This window comes from Culex pipiens, chromosome 3, assembly GCF_016801865.2.
Source record: "Culex pipiens pallens isolate TS chromosome 3, TS_CPP_V2, whole genome shotgun sequence".
NCBI lineage: Eukaryota > Metazoa > Arthropoda > Insecta > Diptera > Culicidae > Culex > Culex pipiens.
In genome coordinates, this window is record NC_068939.1 from 32,585,058 (window position 1) to 32,608,625 (window position 23,568).

General features: G+C 34.9%; 1 protein-coding gene across 4 annotated transcripts in view; it reads left to right on the top strand.

Moving 5' to 3' along the window:
* LOC120429984 (transmembrane protein 184B) overlaps nucleotides 1–23,568 on the top strand; it is a 48,757-nt gene that overhangs the window by 17,941 nt on the left and 7,248 nt on the right. The window lies entirely within an intron of this gene.

Genomic DNA, 23,568 nt, shown 5'->3' on the forward strand with positions numbered 1-23,568 from the left:
CTGGAAAATGCATTTTAATTTGGTTTCAGTTGATTAAACTTTAATTTTTATTAAAATTTTGAAGTTTTTCGAAAAAATATTTTTTTGCCCCCTGATTATTCAGGCCAACTTTGAAGGGGGGGGGGGGGGGGACATAAACTTTGAAAAATACTTGCAACGGCCTTAACCAAATTTCCAGTTTTTGCTTTTTGGGTGTTTTCGAAACCGCCTTGAGTCAGGGGTATTAAAAACACCCAAAAAGCAAAAACTGAAAATTTGGTTTATTGGACCTTTTCAAAAAAATAAAAACTCCAGATTTGAATTATAAATTTGCAGGTGTCATGATAAGGTCCAGCTTGTGACGATACACTACCTTCCCTTTTCTAAGCAATCGAATCCAGAAGGAAAAGATCGTCAGTTGTGTAGATCCGAGCTGGGACTTGAATCCTGATCTACCGCTTACGAGGCGGAAGCGTTACTTCTACACAGAAAAAAAATGTGTGAATTTTCTCGGCACGGAAAAATGAATTATGTACATGTAAACTCAGTTGATGCAATTTTGAGATTCGACGTATACGGTTGAATCACACGTAAAATCAAGTGTTTACGTATAATTTGTTGCAATCATCAAATTGCATTTAAATTTGAATGTTTAATGACGGGCAAAAGTGTTACATCATAAATGATGTAACATTCGGAAATATTTTTTTGTGTGTAGGCTACGTGGCTCTGAAATTAATTGTTTCGTTTTATAAAATGTTTGGCATATCTGGGCTACAAATTGGAATTGATGATCTAAACAGGCCTTCATTTCTTTGATATATTTAGAATCATTCTGCATAAAGAATACTGTTAAAATATTTGATGATTACATTCTCTTACTTGTATCAGTATTTTGAATGTGCCTGCATTTGAAAAAAAAAACAAACTATACACGTTGTGTTACCTGCACAATCCCGTCATATACCATTCTAAACCGGTCTTCTTCTGGCCGCTCACAGGTCAGCGCCATCATCGGGCCAGAACCTGTCGAACTGTGACGATGGCGACCGCCAATCGCGCGCTCGCCAGCTAGACTCTGTAATCGCGTTTTGTTTCTGTTTTTGTTCGAAGCCCGCGTAATGCAGTTATAAATAACAACAGCTCACCATCGTCGTCGGTCGGCCGTCCATTGACGATCCAGAATACCTAACTGTCACACGGTAACAGCCCAACTATTACGGATAGTTACTGGTTGGGGTGGTATGATGGAGCACAGTTATGGAGAGCATTCCGCGAAGAAGGCAACGACGACGACAGTCCAGAGAACACAACGTGAACTCTAAGTAATACTAACAGTTTGACGATGTTGTCGTTTCTTGCGGTTACTCTGGCTTTATGGGGTAGTTTACAGAATATCAGACGATGTTTAAATTATTTTGAGAATATTATAACAAAGTCAAATTTTCATACTTAAAAATTAAATAAAAATAGTTTAAAATTTCGTGTTCTTATTTAACGTTCAAAATCTAGCAAATCGCCTCGGTTAGCCGTACAAACCACTGGCAGGAGAGTCCGTTATGCAGAACGTGGTCCGGGCTAGAGAAGTTCGCCTTTCTCCGTTACTGCCGAGCCAAGAGCTTCTCCAGGCGATGGACTCGGTGGTACCACCGGCAAGAACCCAAACAAAATAATCTAGTTTTTCTTCTCTCTCGCTCCGCTGGTCGATGATGAAATCGACTACTTGGCCATACAACGAACAACAGCAGTCAAGAAACATCATCTTACATCATCATCGTGGGGAGCAGCGCAGTTTGGTGGTGGCTGGCATTGCAGCGGTTCGCTCGATGGAGTACACCACAGCTGTGCGATTCACAATTCCAGCAGGGAAGCCTCGGCCGACCCACGCAATCTTGTTTTCAAACTGGGAAAACCAAGCTGGCAAAAAGTAATATTTGCTTTTTTCGGTCACGTTGTAATTCAGTTGTGATTCTTGTGTCGTGGTTTGACATAGTTTCGTGCTTTCTCCGTAAATTTGAAGCGATGTCCAGCTCTATATGCGAGGGTTCATGTTTTATCTAGGTCAACTTCGTTGTAATCTGAGAAGTTGAAGTTTGCGTTCCACCGGATAGATGGAACAGCGCAAGTAAACAAATTTTCATAGCCAGCGTTGTCAGTATGATGAACTTTGTGTTGACGCCGGAATGTTTGACATGAAAGTTTAGTTTACGTTGCTTATCGCTGAGTCATAAAGATTAAATCTTCTTCTATCATAACATTTACGTATAATTATGCATCTATCATAAAGGCAACACGTACTCATCACTGAGAAGAACTAAAAATCACAAAAAAATCTTCTTGATTAGTTACCCTTTCAAACCTTTCAAGTGTTACGAGTTATGCAGCTTAACTTAAAGAACGTTTGAGGAGTTGTTTTTTTGGGTACTATATAAATGTGAGGAAGGCACCAATCACCTTATGATTAGAGCGTCCAATGTCCCGTCCCGGGAATTCTAGGAAAAAAATATTTCCCGTTTCCCGGGAAATTTGTATATTTCCCGGGAATTCCCGAAATAAAAGTGGAATTATACATTTTCCTAACTTTTTGGCATCAATGTTTTGAAAGTATACAAAAAATAATAATTAGAGAATTTAATTCATTTCAACCTTGAAATGATATTGAACTAATCAGCTTGTCTGTGAATTTTATGTCAAGGTTTTAATTCAGATAATATTTATTTACAGTCATCCCTCATATTCGGAACAGTTTATAGATATGCCAATGTTCAACAAATCATAGAAAATCGATAATTGAACATAATGTTTTGCTTTTTCGTTCATGTGAAAGCTTTTCTTGCGATCTTTCGATTGATGTATAGACCGGCTGTACATTTTTTCGTTTTATATCAAGTTTTTAAAGAAAAACATTGACCCTTGAAATCCACAAATTCGGAACACTTTTTTCTTACGATGTAAACAAACTTTCTTTTTCTCTCCAGGAGTACATATTTTTTACAAAAAAATGACTTCACACTCTGAAACCAATAAAACTCAAGCTTAGTGATGTTTTGAACATGGACTGATAATTTTTTTGTGAAAATATCAATTAAATTCAGGTGTTCCACAATTGTGGGAGGCACAATAACATTCCACAATCATGGAACAGGAAATTTAGAGGCAGTGTTTTGCTGCTCTGGATAAAATAGTCAAAAAAGAGGGTTTTTGTTCAAAAAGTACTATTTTTACTAGACTACAAGAGAATGTCCTAAAAAGCAGGGACGACAGAAAAGTTGCATTTTGCATCTTATTGACAAATTACCACAAAAGTGTTCCGAATTTGTGGGTGTTCCGAATATGTGGGATGACTGTATTTATTATTTAGGAATATGCTTATATGTTGGGCAACACAAATTACACTATTATGGATTGAATATAAACTATTTTATTTTCGACAACCTATTTTAACGATTTTTTTTGTTACATCATTCATATATATTCACCTTTTCCGGCCAGAATTAAAATTGAGATTTGTTTGACATTTTTGATTATTGGTTGAAAATTTAATTGATGTAATTAAATTATTCAAAAAGAGTTGTTCGATAAGAATTTGTTTAAAAGTATTCGAGAAATTACTGTTTGTTATAAATTTATAAAGCACGTGAGCTACCAAGGGCATAAGAGGGTTAAATATAAATAAAATATCGTTTAATTTCAACCACTTTTACACTATGAAAATTATTTTAATCTATTTAATTAATTAGCCCATTTAACCATATAACTAAAATCATACCATAATTGAAACCATGAAAAATAATTAAAAACAACCCATAGAATGCAACTATAATTTAAAAACTTGCTCCAAATATTTTAAAACATTGAATGGGACCATCCATAAACCACGTGGACACTTTTTTGGGAATCTCGTACCCCCCCCCCCCCCTTCGTGGACAATTGTCCATACAAAAAAAACTTTTTTGTATGGATCGTGGACAATCGTCATAACCTCCCCCCCCCCTCCCCTCCTAAAGCGTCCACGTGGTTTATGGATGGTCCCGAATGTTGATTTCATGAAATAGTGTATCAAGTTAAATAGCGCTAGAAATTACATGTTAAAGGCAAATTTAATGATAATCTATTTATTCACAAGTTGAAAATACTTGTTCTGGAATAAGTTTTTTTGCCATGAAAAACATTATTTTTGCATGATTTTTTCACTTTCAACTTTATGGTCACTGAGGCAAATTTAAAAGCAATTATATTGTTGTGGAGCATAGATTTTCACTGTCCAAACACTTTGAATAAAAAAATGCTGCTCAACAAAAAATACTAATTTTTTTTTAATTTGGTACGGTTTGAGAGACAGCATAAAAAATTAGAAAATCTATATATTTTCTCAAAGTTGCATGATTTTTTACAAGCAGTCAAACCATTGAATGATCCTCAGACTCATTTTGACCATTGAAGTTGCTGTTCTATACAATTCTGTTGCAAAATATTAATCAGAAACAGGATCAGAATAAATTTCGTGAAATTTCAAATTTCCCGGGATTTCCCGGGAAATTTGTTGAAAATTTCCCGTTTCGCGGGAATTTTGTAACCCCGGTAAATTGGACGCTCTACTAATTATAGATTAAGTAACGATTTTGAATAAAACATCGATCAATAGCATGATGCATTCCTCAAATATAATGGTAAATGTTGATCTTTGATCATAAAATTGTTGTACCTAATAAATACCAAACGCCTCTCTAGAATTAGGTCAAGCATTGAAAGTCATCCGCTAACCTGGTTGTTTACAAGCGATTTACTCAGTGTGATGCCTGATTGCACTTCAAGAAGGTTCCTTGACTTATTGCTTTGCTGAATAGAGAAGAAAAAGCCAAAACCGTCCAACACACACCGTAGAGTATAGGGGCTACCTTTGCGTTCCAATACCGGTTGTAATTATTACTAGCGCCCGAAGCACGCGATGAGGAAACGTGCTCCAAGCGTTCCTGAAACTCGCGGGCACCAAAACAACACCTGAGCTGTATGCACGTCGGTCGTCGTGTAAAACACGTAAAACCTCCGGTGACGTTGAAAAAGTAGCAAGAAGTTATGCTGGTATTATGTGGCATCGGATCGATCACGTTTGCAGCGATATCGATATCCGTGCTTCAAGCAGTTCTTCAAGCTGGTCCAACTTCGCAACCTCAATTAGAGTGTAGCTCATCTTCTCGAGAAGCACTCTTTGCGTATCAGATTCTCAATTACGTCTGAAATGAAGCGTTCCGGACTCGACACCACAATACCACTGCGCATAGATATTAACCATACGAGCCCCAACGCGTATAATGATGCAATCGAGGTTTCCGTCCGAGCCGGCTACTTCTCGATTTGAGCGGATTTAATAATTTTACTGCCCATCTCGGCGAGCGCGGCCAAATGTTTGGCAATATCCCACGTTCAAGTTTGGTGGGGCGGCCATGAGGAAAACCGTTTTCCGCGACTGTTGCGGCCACACACTCGCAGATCTTCATCCACCCAGGGTCGTTTGTAATTGGTGATTAGGCTTTATTGGACGCCCGGCCGCAGAACGCAGTTGAGCAATGTGTGGTAATGAATCACACTGCTCACTGCCCCTGTGAATGGGTGTAATATCGGACTAATGACCTTTGCTTTCGAGTTCGGCGTGAGACGTTCGTGGGGTGACCTCGAGGAATTTTGACGAAATCGGAGCTTTCTACAAATGTGACAAATTTGGTCAAATTTGACATCCGCAGCGCCCCAAATGGATCACGCACGCTCGAGAGCGTCGAGTTGGGATTCGTTTGTTTACTTTAGAATTTATGACCCTTCCGCGAACGAAATTAGGACGAAATCACTTCTCAGCACGCTAGCTGTTTGTGGTTTCTACAATAGTAAGGGTTGTGTGTGTACGTTATACTTTGTAGAGACTTTGCGCGATTCTAATTTACGATAGTGATGCGGAAAGTGACGCAGAATCAGAACTCGCCGGGCATCGTAATTCGCAATGCGCTAACTTGAGTGTTTTGCTACATCAATGTTTGACGTTTTTTTTTTCATTTAGTGGAAAGTTGTTTTGATATGGTGATTGTTTTCAGATCTCCCACGATGATTGGTGAGCTTGAACAGTTCATGATTCATGAAGCAAATTTCAGGTACAATCTCACGCCGGTTAAAGTTATACATTTCCCTACTTAGTTCATAGACCTTCTCCCAGGGGATTCAAGTCTACAGGTATTATGTCAACCAGACCGCACATTTTCACAAAAATAGAACGATACACGCGGGGGTTGTATTTATGAGCCTTTTTGTAAGAAGTACCAATGTCGCTTCCTTATCGTCCCGGATTCGTGAGCACATCCTCACAGGTTGTGAGAGCATTCCTTCATTGTGTCACCGTTGCGGTAGTTCAGGAAGATGCCGGCAACGGAACTCGTGCACCAGTATACTCCTGCCATGCATTGATAACGAAAGTACCGGTACACAAAGCGTATGTTTTCAATGGTTCTTTTTCGTAAACACCTGAGATTGCGAGAGAATATTGTAGGGCGCACCGTTGTCGCTTTTTTTTGTTGTACTATTTAGTATAACAAGGGTATTTGTGTTATTTATACGTAAAGCGGCCTGTCGGCCTGGGTTCGATCCCAGAGGCAAATTTTGCGACGAGATTTGTCTGATCACGCCTTCCGTCGGACGGGGAAGTAGATTTTGGCCCCGGTCTAACCTAGAGGTTAGGTCGTTCGCTCAATCCAGGTGTAGGAGTCGTCTCCATGGGTCCTGCCTCTGTGGAGTCGCTGGTAGGCAGTTGGACTCGCAATCCAAAGGTTGCCTTCGGACACCTAGTTTCGAGTAGGAATCTCGCAATCGAGAACGCCATGGCGATACGTAAAGCGTTAAAAGTCATTAATTGCTGCATTTGGTTAAATCTTCCTAATCTAAAACGTTTGTTTAAACTCTTTGAGGTAACTGTTTAATAACTTACAGTATGACTCATAAAAAATGTGACAATGTTATTAGATAAAAATCGGACCTGTTTTTACTATTTATTATGTATGTAGCATGTGTACATGTTAAATAGGTACAAAACAAACCATCAATGTATTAAAAACAAGTCCCATAACATTAAAAAACATTACAGCTAATTGAAATTTTTAATTTTCCAATTTGCTCCTCGCCAAGGCCATATAAACAAAAAAAAACATACTTTTTTCATGTTGGTCGATCTGGAGAGTCTATTATGATTTGTTATGCACTAAAAAGTAAACAGGTTGCTGTTTTTGAGAGCTGTAACAATTAGTTCTACTGAATTTTACGCATTCCATAAACCAGTTCTACTAAAGTAGTGAACTTTTCGAAAATATCCCGATTCTGAAAATGCATCATTTTTTTAGGATTTTTTGGTGCCTGCAATGTTTCAAAGAAAATTACTCATGCTACTAATGATTGTAATTGATAATAACAGATGCCCTGATGTAATTTTTAACAGTATAGAGCTGTTGGTCACTCTTTAGACCCATTAGCATAGTTTTATGTTATTGATTTATTCTGACAGAATCACACAAAATAATAACCAAAATGGCATTTTTTCACTCAGATTGTCAGTTTCAGCAAAATTTAAAAACATTATTGATTGGGCGTATTTAAGAGGGACTTTTGACGATGCTTTTGGCTTAGGGTTGGATATTTTCAACAATTTCGTTTTTAAATAGAAGGTATTTGAGCAACTCTCTACGAAATCGGCCGATTTCGACCATTTTTATTTTTTGTATTTTTTTTATTTGACTTGAACTTTGTGGTGCTATTTTGCGTCATTGGTTCACCGATACAAGTCTCCATACAATTTTGGCTGCTGTCCATACAAAAATGGTATGTAAATATTCAAACAACTGTAACTTTTGAGTGAATTTTCTGATCAATTTGGTGTCTTCGGCAAAGTTGTAGGTATTGTTGAGGACTTTTCAGAAAAAATACTTATACGGAAAAAATTGCAGATTTTTTAATCAACTTCTTTTTCACTAAAACTCAATTTCCCAAAATACGTATTTTTTGATCTTCGAGATTTTTTTATATGTTTTAGAGGAAAAAAATCCGAAACTTTTGAGCCATAGAGAAACATGGTCAAAAAATCTTCCGCTGTGTTATGAACTTTTGAAAAAATAGTGATTTTTGTAAAAAAATCGAAGTTTTATGCAAAAACAAATTTGACATAAATTTTTAATGCAAAATTGAATTTGCAATCTAAAATTACTTTCCAGATTTTTTGATAAAGGACTCCGTTTCAAGATATAGCCACCGAAAGCTCGATTTTAGCGAAATATTTGCAGTTTTTCGATTTTTAAAAATTGTGACATGAGTTACCATTTCTAAACATATTTTTTTAAAGTTCAGAAAATTTGCTATAAAATTGTCTAAGAGACATTGAAAATTGAACCTCGGGTTGCTGAGATAGAGCCGCTTTAAGAAAAAGAAACACGAAAATTGAAGTTTTCTATTTCTCACCAAAACAACTCACCATTTTCTAATGACGATATCTCAGCAACTAATGGTCCGATTTTCAATGTTAATACATGAAACATTTGCGAAATTTTCCGATCTTTTTGAAAAAAATATTTATTTTTTTTAAATCAAGAGTAACATTTTAAAAGGGCCAAACATTGAGTATTACGCCCATTTAAAATGCTAGTTTTGATTTAAAAAAATCAAAATATTTTTTTCGAGAAGATGGGAAAATTTCACGAATGTTTCATGTATTAAAATTAAAAATCGGACCATTAGTTACTGAGATATCGTCATTAGAAAATGGTGGGTTGTTTTGGTGAGATTTAGAAAACTTCAATTTTCGTGTTTCTTTTTCTTAAAGCGGCTCTATCTCAGCAAGCCGAGGTCCAATCTTCAATGTCTCTTAGACAATTTTAGAGCAAATTTTCTGAACTTTAAAAAAATATGTTTAGAAATGGTAACTCATGGTCACTATTTTTAAAAATCGAAAAACTGCAAATATTTCGCTAAAATCGAGCTTTCGGTGGCTATATCTTGAAAACGGAGCCCTTTATCAAAAAATCTGTAAAGTAATTTTCGATAGCAAATTCAATTTTGCATTATAAAATAATATCAAATTTGTTTTTGCATGAAACTTCGATGTTTTCCAAAAATCACTATTTTTCAAAAATTCATAACTCGGCGGCAGATTTTTTGACCATGTTTCTCTATGGCTCAAAAGTTGCGGATTTTTGTCCCCTAAAACATATCAAAATATACAAATATAATCCATTTCCGGTTTTGGTAGAGAATTGCTCATTTAATTAAAATAAATTTGTTCCAAAAATACATCCATTATTGTAGCCCGCCTGATTACAGTTTTGTTGAAGTGCGTGGCCGAATGGTTACGCTGTCCGCTTTGTAAGCGGATGATTCTGGGTTCGATTCCCATCTGCTGCAACCTTCCATCGGATGAGGAAGTAAAATGTCGGTCCCGGCCTTGGTTGTTAGGCCGTTAAGTCATTGCAGGTGTAGGAGTCGTCTCCATGCCATAAGTACAAACAACACACCAAACCAAGCCTACTCCGGTGGAATCGCTGGCGGCGATTGGACTCGCAATCCAAAGGTCGTCAGTTCAAACACTGGGGTGGAAGGTTCCTTGGAGTAAAAAGAGGTTTGGGTGCCCTCCCCATTCAAGCCTTCGGACTCCTAGGTTCGAGCAGAAACTTGCAACAGAGACCACAAAAAGACCCAGGGGTCGTTAATGTGGATGGTTTGATTTTTTTTTTTGAACTGCAAAAAACTATCATGACAATACCTTAAAAACATACTAAACTAACACCATAAAATATAAAAAAATCAGTTTGTTAACTACATTTTAGAATACGGCCGCTTTTCTGTGAAAAAAATGCAATTGTCGCATTTTTTATGGGCCATACTGTATAAATGTTTTATATGAATCAGCGGTTCTTAACCTTTTCTAGGCTAGGTACCCCTTTTCTGTTACTTAAGCTGCTGGTACCCCCTCGTGTACATATATGAAATTTTTCGTTTGCATGAGTTTTTTACATTCCAATTTTGTAAATTAAATTTTCATTGTCATTTTCATTTCTATAAACATATTTCCTAGCAAAAAAAAGCAAAGCAATCCACTTTAACGATCCCCGGGTCTTTTGTGGGCTCTGTTGCAAGTTTCTGCTCATTTCTAGGCGTCCGAAGGTTATGTATGGTGAGTCACCCAAAACCTCTTTTTTTTATTTCCTAGCATATAATCCATATATTTTTTTTAAATTCTTATTCGGGAATAAAAATGTAAATTTCTGATGACAGACGAATTGTTTTTGAAACAGAAATTTTGAAACTGCCCAAAATATACATTTATAATTTTAATTTAATAGTACTTTTTTTCAAATTGTAGCTATTTTCAATAAAAATACTTATTCTATTTTTGATCTCTAAAAAATCGAATGGTTGAGAAATTCTTTTCTGCTTTCTTTTTTGAACATTTTTGTTCCATTATTTTGTTGCTGAAATACAGGCCACGAAAAATATTTTAAAAAGATGTATTTTGTTTGACAATTTGAAGGAAAAATCTTTAAATTTAGAAACATATTCACTGTATTGCTGTTTTCGTACCATTGAGATCCATAATTTCCAAGATATAACAGTTACAAAAAAATCCTAATTTTTTTTTTTTTGCTAAACTAACATTTGAGCAAAGAAATGTCGAATTGATAATATTCAAAATATGAAACATATTTTTTCCAACATTTTGAATGTTTTAAATAAATGGTAGTTGGCACAATTTACAAATTTCAAACAAATATTTGTAGAAAACAATAAACAAAAAACTCAAAAACGGTGCACTTTCTTTCAAATTTTTAAACTTTCTTAACAAATGCAAATATTTTTTTATCATTCAATATGTTTTAAACATTTTCTGATTGGTCGAAAACAATTCGCCCGTAATTTACTTAAATGTGGTATTATTTGTTTGCTTCAAATCAATTTGCAATTTTTTTCAAATATTATGTTTAAATGTCCGCCATTACGGCGTTTGTTTCCCGGTACCCCCTGAGACCGCCCGTTGTACCCCTAGGGGTACATGTACCCCCTGAGACCGCTGGTCTAATATAAGTAGTAGGTACTGCTCAATCTTGAGTGCAGCATAGAGCGACAGCGTTCACGGTTCAGGTATCCCGGTTAAGGACATACTACAAGCATCTGAATAAAAATCCTTCACATCTCTGCGCACCAGAAGCGACGGGTAGTACAAAGTTAGCTGAAAAGAAAAATGCTTTCCATGTAGCGATTAAGAAAAAGGATCACTTTTCCCTTTTCTGTGTGAGCAACGAACTGAACTCAAGTTTCCCCTTATTGTTCCGTTCAAGTTCTCTTCTTTTTTTGCAAGTGAAAGTAAACCGTGCCAACTTTGTACACTGTACTAGCACTATTACAGTGAGCCAACATAATTGCTTTGTTTCTGCTGAGCCGGCAAACCCCCCAAAAGCGTTTACTTTTAAAACAACACGAAAGGTTACTATACCGCCAGCGCCGAGAGCTTGTTGCTTCCAGTAGTGTTATTGATCGTTACCCACGGTCTCCGGGGGTGTAGATACAGTGTACGCTCGTAACCTAGTGCAAGCAAAAAAAACAACAATGAACGTACAACCAACTGCACCGAGTTGTGTACATACAAACCTTTGGGAAACTGTACCGAATGAAACGCACGAGTTGTCTGGGAAAAAGTTGTAGCGATTTACTCGGGTGCGCACCGCGGCTACTTGTGGGTGATCTACATTTTGTATAATTAAAAAAAAAACTTCCAAAAAATGTGATACAAACTGTAGTGCACCAGTTTCCTTCCTTTCAACACTTTTGTTTTTACTTGCCTGTATACGACTACGAGGGGGTGGATCCAAACAAACCCCACTCTAAATTGATGGAATATTAATAAACTAGCGACGCGCTGCTTCTTCCGTTTCTGGGTTTGCGTTGCCCTGAACACGATTTCTAACACCTCCTGGGAGACAGACACGTTCAGTTCAAGTTTAATCACACGAATCAATAATATCGATCGCGCGTTTGTTTGGTCGAGGAGTCGAGGATGTCATTTGGCGCGATGATGGGAGAGCTATAACCTCACGTCTGTTGAGGGTGGTTTTGGCTTAAAAAAAAAGGTTTGAATATATACACACCAATTTCTCATTACTAAATTCAGTTAAATTTACTGAAATCTGCACTACTGAAAGTTTCAGTAAATGAAAACTTGCTGAAATTTCAGTAAACTTTGACAGCTCCATGCAGATTTTAACTGAAGTTCAGCGAAAAACTAACTGAAAATTTCAGTAGTGCAGTTTTCAGTAAATATTAACTGAAAACGAACATCAGAATTTGCTGTGATGTTTCCTTGTAAATACTTACTTTTTGTAATATGACTTAAGCTACAAAAAAAATCGTGTTTTTTTTTCAATTTTTCAAATTTTGAATAATTTTACTTAATCTGGATCATACGAAGTCCTCGCCAGAATTTCATATTTTTTGTCCTTATTTGTATATGCGTCGTAATGCTCTCTAATGCCCGAGCAGGGGTAAATAACACGGGAATACCAAATTTTGGTATTACTTGGGCAAATAACAGCGACCAAAATGTGCACATGGTTGCCCAGTAATAGATGGTAAAATACCATGAAATCATACCAAAATCTTGTATGTGTAAGGGCACAACAATACCAAACCATGTTATTCCAAGGGTAAAATAATACCTCAAAATAAAACCATTTCAATACCAAGTTGAGGTCTTCTGGATTTTTGAACATTGCTTGAATACCAAAACTTGGTATTGCCATGGTTTTAATTTTAGGTATTCCTGCGCCCTTGGAAAATCATATTTTGGTATTTCTGTGGTCTTTCACATACATGATTTTGGTATGATTTCATGGTATTTTACCATCTATTACTGGGCAACCAAGAGCACATTATGGTCGCTGGTATTTGAACAAGTAATACCAAAATTTGGTATTTTCATACCATTTTTAGTGCAGCAGTTGCAGTTAGTGAAAAAACAGAAATTATTCATATGCAACAGCCAAATCTACTCACCTGATGATTCCATGTTGTTATTAGTGATATTCTTCACCACACCGAATGCATTTGTCATTGATGAACGGCCTGTGCTTGATGTTCTTGAAGCTTCTGAAAAATAACAAGATTGAAAAATAAGTATTATTAAAATGAAACTGAATTGAAATTCACCAAAATTCATTAATCTGTCGATTGATTCGTTTTTCAAAGTGTTTGGTTATATTAGTGGGTATATCACACTAATTTTTAAAATCATCTTTAACATTTTTGGGTTTCAAGTCATTTTAGCGCAAAATTAATTAACTCGTAAAATTTTTTTAACAAATTTCCCATAGTTTCAGAGAAAATTGATGAAACCTTTCAATATTCAAATAATACCAAAATGTGAAAATTTTCCACAATTTCAAGTCATTTCTGTAGGGGGTATATCAAAAATGTTTAAAATCAAGTTTGAAATTTCCGGTTTTGAATGAAAGCATTCGCTTTGATACATCATTTTAGCGCAAAATTAATTATTTTGTCAAAATTGGTCAAAATTTTCCCATAGTTTTAGAGGAATTTGATAAAACACTTTAAAACCAAAATAATACCAAAATGTGCCATCCTAACTTAGAATATTTTCCACAATTTCAAGTCATTTCTATAGGGGGTATATCAAAAATGTTTAAAATAAAGTTTGAAATTTCCGGTTTTGAATGAAAGCATTCGCTTTGAGACATCATTATAGCGCAAAATTAATTATTTTGTCAAAATTGGTCAAAATTTTCCCATAGTTGCAGAGGAATTTGATAAAATACTGTAATACCAAAAGAATACCAAAATGTGGTGTTCGATCATTGACAAATTCTGCAATTTTGCAATATCAAAACAATACCTTAAATTGGTATGATACCACATTTTGCTCTTGCATAATCCTTAAGACAAATTTTAAAGGGTCCAGGAATACCAAAATTTGGTATTGATACCAGAGAAAGGTATTATTACGCATTTCCCTTGTTATTTACCCATGCTCGGGTGCAGGGTGACCATTCAAATCCCATTTTAAAATTCTCGACTTTTCCAGGTACTAAAATAATAGGTATTTTTAATCAATTTAAAAAAATCAATATCAATATTAAAAAAATCTATTGAAAATTATCCTAAAACAGAAACAACAAATTCCTAAAAAGTACTTAAAAAATGTAAGCACTCATTATCTTGATTTTGAGTAGAAACAATAAAACAATCAATCAGTCAGTCTTTGACAAATAACTGAAAGCTTAACAATACTTGACAATACTTGCAATTTCAATATTTATGTTGAAATTTGAATAAACGTATAGTTTTTGATACTTCGTTTTAACTGGAAATGGCAAAAAGTTAAAGATAACGGAATTAAAAAATGTATTCTTCATTTAATTTTATTTGCAATCATAGAACGCTTAAAATATGATTATTGTTATTATTCTTTCAAAGAGTTTAGAAAAATATCAAGGAATTCGCAAGAAAAAAGTTTTTTTTTGCAATTCCGTCGTGACACTACTTACTTTTCCTGTCATTCTTTAACGACGAAATAGCCTACTTTTATGTACCAAAAATAACAGAATCGAATAGCAACACTTTTCAAAATAAATGCTGAAAAGTTCTACTTTTCAGCACTCAAATGGATGCTGAAAAGTTGAACTTTTCAGCACTTGTTTCGAAAAGTAACACTTTTCAACATTTTTTCTTATTTAAACGATTTATTGACAAAATACATGAAAATTTGTCATAAAATTTCACTCAGTGTGTGTTTTTTGGAATTGCAAAAAATGTTGTATGGAACTCGTTGCAAAACTTGATTTTTCAGCACTCTTCGTATTTATCCAACTCGGTGAACCTCGTTGGATAAATGTACGACTCATGCTGAAAAAATCCTCTTTTTGCAACTTGTTGCATAAACTACTATTATCAATCCCCTTATCTATTTTGTAAATTTTTATATTGAATTTTTGAATCAATGTTGAGTTATCTGGTTGTCAGTACTTAACCGTTTTAATTTTTTTCAATAAAAAATTCATTTTGAAATGGTTCCATATTTTACCACTTTTTTATTTTAAGTGACATGTTTGAAGAGACATATTCTTTAAACATATTTGCAATAACTTGAATCAAAATTTCTTGGATTTATTTTATGACAATTTCAGTACTTTTTTATGTTTTCAAAACGCAAAAAAAGTTTTTTTTTTTTTTTCATTCAGACCGAACAACGATTGGATTTTTTATTCGATATTTAAGTTTTCCGACAACTGAAAATCATGCTATCTTTAGTTATTTACCCATACTCCCAAATAATTCAATGGTACCATTTGGAAAAAAAATATTTTAAGCGACTTAATAAATTTAGTTAAAAAATAATTAAATATTATGCAAACTTGTGTCAAATGCATACTGTATTTATTCGAATTGAATTGATTTTCAATTATTATTTGGATTTTTAATGCCTTAAGGGTGCACAGCAACCAAGGAAGCCAAAATACCAAATTTGTCAGACTTACAGACCCAATCCTGCAAGAATCTGATTGTAAAAATAGTCAAACTTTGTTGTAAATAACTTCGAAGACTGTAATTGAGGGGATAAATCATAAATCATATCGATAGATCCCGTAGTTTTGAAGATACTAAAATGTCTGTAACTGAAATATGGGTGCAAAAGCTATGGTTGATGTGCACCGTTAAAAGCATTAACATTTTCAAAAAGATTGAAAATGTGAAAGAAATCCTAAATTCAAAGAAGATTTGTGTGAATTTAATTTGAAAATTGTAATACAACATTTGTTAAGAGTTCAACAATAATTTTCAAGCAAGTATGCTTAGAATTCCTGACTCTCCTGACTTTTTAATAAAAAAATACCGGGGTTTTCCCGATTTTTGCGGATTTGGCGAATTTCCGACTTTTCCCGACTTGAGTGGCTACCCTGCTAATGTGATCTCGATGTAAACAAAAAGGTGGAAGATAATAAGGCAATGGAACAATATTAAAAATATGTTTAATCACAATAGTGCTCTATTTTTTTTTTTTTTGTAAAAAAAGTCGTAATCGTTGTTACTTTATAAAATAAGTACAATACAGGTGATATAATCCATTATCGACTCTCCTCAGATTTGATTTTCCGAAGGTTTCCATGGAGATCTCGGATAATCGAATCTTAAAAAAGAATTTGAGTTCAGTGAACCTAAATCAGTTGAGGTCGACCTGTTGGTTGCCATTACAGACTGCTGACGTATCCTAATGCTGCCATTTTAGATTAATTAAAATGAAATCACTTAGGAGTATTTTTAGAGTTATATTTTAGGTCAGAAGTCCAATCTTTTTTATGATATTTTATAAATAAATCTTGATGGAAGTGTACAGAAATATTCAGGAAGTCAATAACCACTAAAGTAAATATTTACCCCCGTAATGTGGACCATATTAATTTTTGCGTCACAAGCTCTTTTTTTTAGTTCAGCTGTTTTAATTGCTGTTGCATGAACAAACGTTGACATATATCTAGCACGTGCTTCGATTGGCAACATCCATTATTGATCAGTTTTGCGCTCTTTGCTGATTCTGCGTCAATGAAAACTCAATTCTTTTTAATTGGAGCAAACTGTGACGAAGAGGCGGCTTGGAAGCAGTTTCGCGCGAGTTGCGTCAAATTTTTTCCACCATTTCATAGTCTGAACAGTCTGAAATGGCATTTCCCACAACAACGCTATCTCAAGACCGTGACGAAACGACCCACATTAATTGTCACTCTCGAGTCGCAATTGATTTGTTGTGTACGGCCTGGGTGCCCCAGCACTATTAACAGGTATGCGATAATCCCTAAAGTGCACTCAATCTCCTGGCACCGCTGCTGAGCGCTGCAGTGTGTCGTGGGGGATGAATATTTTATCACCTTCGCGCCACCGGCTGTCGTTGGACGATCTTGGACGGATTGGTATCTACTCTGTATAGCTATAGGGCATGTTGTTTGGGGTCTGCTGTGTCATCTATAAAGAGAAGACAAAGTCGGCAAAGGCCAGGTCATTGTCGTTGAGCCTGAACGAAACTGGTATGACAGCTTTTAATGTAGTTTGTTATTAAGCAATGTACTACTTTTCTTAAATCTGTTCTATAAAGTTCAAATATTTGTGTTTTTTTTACAATTTTAATAACCCTTACGAACACGCCCGTCGAGTTATATGTAAAATAGAAACGATTTATTACGAAGCAAGTTATACAACTTTTCACAAATTAAATTTCCCCCTAAAACCTACTACCGTGATAAACTACAAACGATCCAATGTTATGGGCAGTACTAATTCGTTGTTTTTAAATAAAAAAAATAGTATTAATTTTGATGTTCTACATATAACACATCACATTTCTCAAAAGGTTTTTCACAAATTTTCCCCTTTCCAAATGTTAGCCAGAATTCCCAAGTAGGTAGCAAGCATCGAAAAGGATTCGCAACGTCAGTGTTGCCCAAGGAATGGGTCTTATACGGCTATTTTTTCAAACCCAACCCGACGACTAGGTGATGTACGGCAGCACCATAAATTGTAAACGCTTTTCTTCCGGCTTTCTTCTTCCATGGGGTTCTTTCGTTTCACCTTGTACTGTGGGTGGGTGGTGTGGCGTGGTACACACATTTGGGTGAAGGGTTTACTTGAGTGGAGCTGTACTAACTAATTTCACTTGTCCTTTTCGTGGCGCACGTGCAAGGTCACCGGACACCGGAACCACATGAAGGCTTTTCTGCAATTTAATTGACCATCTTGATACCCACTCTGTTGGATATGGCGTTTACGGATTTTGAATAGGGTTTTTTGAAGCTAAATCTAGCTGAAATAAAATTTTAATCTAAGTAAATATAGCAAGTAAATATGGTGAAGGTTTTTAATTCTTAGCAAAAACTATTAACTGTAAAAGTAGTTTTTTTTTTTAAATTATGCTATCTCGACACAGCCTAAAAATTGATATAAGTGCGACAATTGGTTAAAGGAATTTCAGGTCAGAACGCGTTTGACACAGGTACAAACTCGACTACCATAAACATTTGTAATCATAACTCGGGACTCCAGCAACCAAATAAACCAAATTTCAGAACAATGCACAGAATGGTCAACTAAATGAAACGTGTTTGTTATTGTTTACTTTGCGTGCTCTTGTTTTTGTTTATTCAAGGTCAAACATTAAAACGCGTTTTTCTCGGAACGTCAAAAAGCGACGTACGATAATTTGTTGAAACTAACCTTGTTGAAATGTCGTTTTTTCTCTTTTTTCAGGTTTTTCTTCATTATTCATTAAATTTTTGTATGCATCAACACAAAATAATTAATCATATCTTGTTTAGTTTTATTTTTTTGGTTTATTGATATCATTATGCCTATTCTACAACCTCAAACCTAGTTTTTCTTAGTTGGGACAAATTTTGTCTATGAGCACTTCTCTACGAAATCGGTATTTTTTCTTAAATTTTAATTTTTGTATTTTTTAATCCGACTGAAACTTTTTTGGTGCCTTCGGTATGCCCAAAGAAGCCATTTTGCATCATTAGTTTGTCCATATAATTTTCCATACAAATTTGGCAGCTGGCCATACAAAAATGATGTATGAAAATTCAAAAATCTGTATCTTTTGAAGGAATTTTTTGATCGATTTGGTGTCTTCGGCAAGGTTGTAGGAATAGATATGGACTACACTGAAAAAAAATGATGCACGGTAAAAAATTTTTGGTGATTTTTTTTTAACTTTTTGTCACTAAAACTTGATTTGCAAAAAAACTTTTTTTTTATTGATATGTTTTAGAGGACATCAAATGCCAACTTTTCAGAAATTTCCAGGTTGTGCAAAAAATCTTTGAGCGTGTTATAAATTTTTGAATCAATACTGATTTTTTTCAAAAAAATCGAAAAATTGGTCGAAAAAATTTTTCAACTTCATTTTTCGATGTAAAATCAAATTTGCAATCAAAAAGTACTTTTTTGAAATTTTGATAAAGTGCACCGTTTTCAAGTTAAATTCATTTTTAGGTGACTTTTTTGAAAATAGTCGCTGTTTTTCATTTTTTAAATTAGTGCACATGTTTGTCCACTTTTGAAAAAATATTTTTGAAAAGCTGAGAAAATTCTCTATATTTTGGATTTCTGAACTTTGTTGAAACGACCCTTAGTTGCTGAGATATTGCCATGCAAAAGTTTAAAAACAGAAAAATTTATGTTTTCTAAGTCCCACCCAAACAACACACCATTTTCCAATGTCGATATCTCAGCAACTAATGGTCCGATTTTCAATGTTAAAATATGAATCATTCGTGAAATTTTCCGATCTTTTCGAAAAAAAATATTTTCAAAATTTTTGAACCAAGACTAACATTTTAAAAGGGCGTAATATTGAATGTTTGGCCTGATTGAAATGTTAGTCTTGATTTTAAATTTTTGAAAATATTTTTTTCGAAAAGATCGGAAAATTTTACGAATGTTTTATGTTTTAACATTGTAAATCGGACCTATAGTTGCTGAGATATCGACATTAGAAAATGGTGTGTTGTTTGGGTGGGACTTAGAAAACATCAATTTTTCTGTTTTTAAACCTTTGCATGGCAATATCTCAGCAACTAAGGGTCGTATCAACAAAATTCAAAAGTGCAAAATATAGAGAATTTTCTCAGCTTTTCAAAAATATTTTTTTCAAAAGTGGGCAAACATGTGCACTAATTTTAAAAAATGAAAAACTGCGATTATTTTCAAAATAGTCACCTAAAAATGGATTTAACTTGAAAACAATGCACTTTATCAAAATTTTACTAGAGTACTTTTTGATTGCAAATTTGATTTTACATCGAAAAATGAAGTTGAAAAATTTTTGCGACCAGTTTTTCGATTTTTTTAAAAAATCAGTATTGATTCATAAATTCATAACTCGCTCAAAGATTTTTTGCACAACCTGGAAATTTCTGAAAAGTTGGCATTTGATGTCCTCTAAAACATATAAAAAAAAATAGTGTTTTTTGCAAATCAAGTTTTAGTGACAAAAGGTTAAATTAAAAATCACCAAATTTTTTTTACCGTGTACCTTTTTTTCAGTGTAGTCCATATCCATACCTACAACTTTGCCGAAGACACCAAATCGATCAAAAATTCCTTCAAAAGATAAAGATTTTTGATTTTTCATACATCATTTTTGTATGGCCAGCTGCCAAATTTGTATGGAAAATTATATGGACAAACTAATGATGCAAAATGGCTTATTTGGGCATACCGAAGGCACCAAAAAAGTTTTAGTCGGATTAAAAAATACAAAAAAATCGAATGACCGAAATTTGAGAGAATTGCTCCTATGCATTTCCTATGTCAAAGGAAGACATTTGCAAGGTCACATGAAACAAGTAAAACCAAAAAACTCAAGATTATCTTTAAAAAAACGTACAGCTCCTCTCTAATGCTTTTAGAAGATTCAAAATTGGCTTAAAAATTGTTTTTTGACGAATGATCATATTGAAGCCCGTCTTAGAACGTTAAAAACTGAATCCGACAAAGACAGAACTGCTCTTTTTTAAAACATTTCAGAATACGGGAAATATACTATTTTTTGGCACACTACACAACCTCCCCTGTAGGAGCCATGTTGGCATCGGTCGCGTTTTGCTTCGTCGGAAATAAGTGTGACTATTTTGTGATGTTTTTCGGTGTTTTAAGGCCAGATATATCGTTAATCTGGGAGATAGTGATGAGATCTACTTCGGGATGGTGAAGTTTTTGTAAAATAGTTTGGTTTATTGTGCTTTTCGAGCGATTTATTTGGCGGTTCTGCGTGAAAGTTTTTTTTTTTTTCGGCAGAATTCTTCTCTCCGAGAGTGAAAGTTTAAAGAGAAAGAGTGCTGTGAGTGGTTTTTTGGTACGACGATGACGGACGTGTGAATGGCTTCTTCAAGTAGATGCTGTTGCAGCGTCGTCATCATCATCATCATCCATCATTGACGACGTGACCAGCCAGTATTTTAGTGTGCCCAAGTTTCCGGTGAGTTCGCTCCAGGTTGTTTGGGCCTGTGACCCCTCTAAACAGCCTACTGTTTTCCGATTGGAAATGTGTTTGCCTCTCTTTATGTGAGTCCAGCTCCGAACTCCGAAGAGTGGCGCCCTGCTTTGTGAGTTTAACATGCGAGAGTTTGACAGATCGAAGAGATCTCCCTCCTCCCTTCTATGTGTGTCACTCAATTTACCATTCACATATTGCGCAACGGTACTCACGGCACTCACATCTGACAGTGATACAGGAACAGCGCAATCTTGATCCCACATTATTTATCTACGTTTTTTTTTTTGCTTTTTCTAAGTTGCAGTCTTTCTAGCCACTTGATAGGAAATTTTTCGTCAATCGGTTGAATGCTTGGCTAACAGCATTTACTTTGTCCATCCGTACTCTCTACCCTTGTAAAATTTATAGTATATAATTTATTTTAATTTCCATACTGCTGAATAGCAGTTCCATATGAAAGTTAAGCGGGGCCACTACGATTATGAGCCAAGTCGAGGCACTTATATTGTATTTATTTTTGTTTGTTTAACTTTCATATGGAACTGATTTATTATTAAATTAAAGTTTTTTTTTTATTTTACAACTTCCTGGACTACCCCTGATCGCATAAATGTCCCATGTGTATTTTTTATCGCTTTTGAGTTTTTGATGAAGTTTGGTTCAACATCGCGTCCCTTTCAGAAAAACCTACAACATTCAGTACTTTTTCCTATAAATCAGGAGGAAATCCAGTTTTTGTGCGAAAACTTAACACGTAACACATGTGAGGGACAAACTTCAAACGCGTTTTTCTCAGCTTGCTTTTTTTGAATATGGGCTTTTATGCGAACATGGACAGTGGAATCATTTTAAATGAACTGCTTTTATGATTTATTCATTCACTTCATGATTTTATATTTTCATATTATTCTTCATACAATTCTTTTCAATCCTACCATCCTCCAATACCATACGATCAAATTGCATCAACTAACGAAAACAAATTATAGTTTCTTAGTCTAAAGCTTCCAGGAATCATCTTTAAATTTATTGCTCTTATGTATTTTTCAAAAAATCAGCAAATGGAACCATTTGGAGCATTGTGCTTTTAATTATATTATTCATTTTACAGCTTCCTTGAACCATCTTTAAACTAACTGCTTATATTTGTCTATATCTATATTTATCTATACTCCATATAATTTATTTATATTTATATATAATTCCTTATCCTATTCCCTTTCCTTTTTCCTACTTTTCCTCCAAATCATATACGATAAAATTACATAAACCCATGACACTTAAAAAATCAGCAATGGAACCATCTGGAGTGATTGTGCTTTTAAAAATAGTTATGCATTTTACAGCTTCCTGGAATCATCTTTAAATTTACTGCTTATATGTATTTATTTGTTCACTATATAATTTATTTTAATCTTCATATCATTCCTTATTCTATTCATTTTTGTTTATCTTACCATTCCCCCATACCATATATGATCAAATTTCCATATAATTCCTTACCCTATTCCTTGTTCTTTATCTTATTATCCCCCATACCATATATGATCGAATTGCAAAAACTCACGACACTTACAAAAAAATTCACTCACAAAACACACCACATCAAAACTGATCCGGAGCGTTTGGTACGGTATGTCCACGCATCCTTCCTCCCCTGTAGATTCTGTGAAATCCGTTCTCAGAATCCTCTCTGCGGTAAACACAACGCAGTAGGGCTGGCCGTTTTAATTTTTGTATTACATTTTCGGGTGTTCTCGGATGTAGTGCAATTATTAATGTTGACAAGAAAAGTGCTTGGGGCGTAATCTAATCACAAGACTTTCCAGCATGCTTTCATCGGACTGGCTGCGTTTGTGTTAGATTAGATTAGATTAGATTAGACACTACACAACCTCCCCTGTAGATTCAGAACTGTATTGCTGTTTGAACATTCGTGTTCAAACTCAATCCAACTCAACGAATCATCTTTGCGGTTAACTTTACGCAGTTGGCCTGGCCGCTTTACGTTTGTGATGTTTCAATGCATTCTAATAACAAGGGGATGCTAGGCATTGATCAACCTAACGCATTTTTCAGGATGCCCTCGAAAGACTGGCTGCGCTAGGGTTAGATTAGATTATATTAGAAAAAAAAAATCTTGAGAAAGAAACCCTGCAAGTTTTGATTACTTAAGTGATATTTATGTACTTTTTCGAGGCCGGATCTCACTTTAATGTATGTTAATTACGTCCGGATCCATCATCCGACCCATCGTTGTTTAGGTAATCGAAACGCTTTTCCAACGAGTCCAACACATTGAAGATCTGGCACCCCTGTCTCATGTTATGACCACTTAAGTTATGACCACATACATTATATTTGTGTTCTTTTTTATTCCGGATCTAAAAAAAATCAGCTGAAATTTGTGTCCAAACCCTTCCTATTTTTGGTAAAGAGTGAGGAAGGCATCAACCAAATAGGTGGATAAAGTTAGTTCTTTAAACATGTTTTAACGGCAGTTGTTAGTTGTTAGT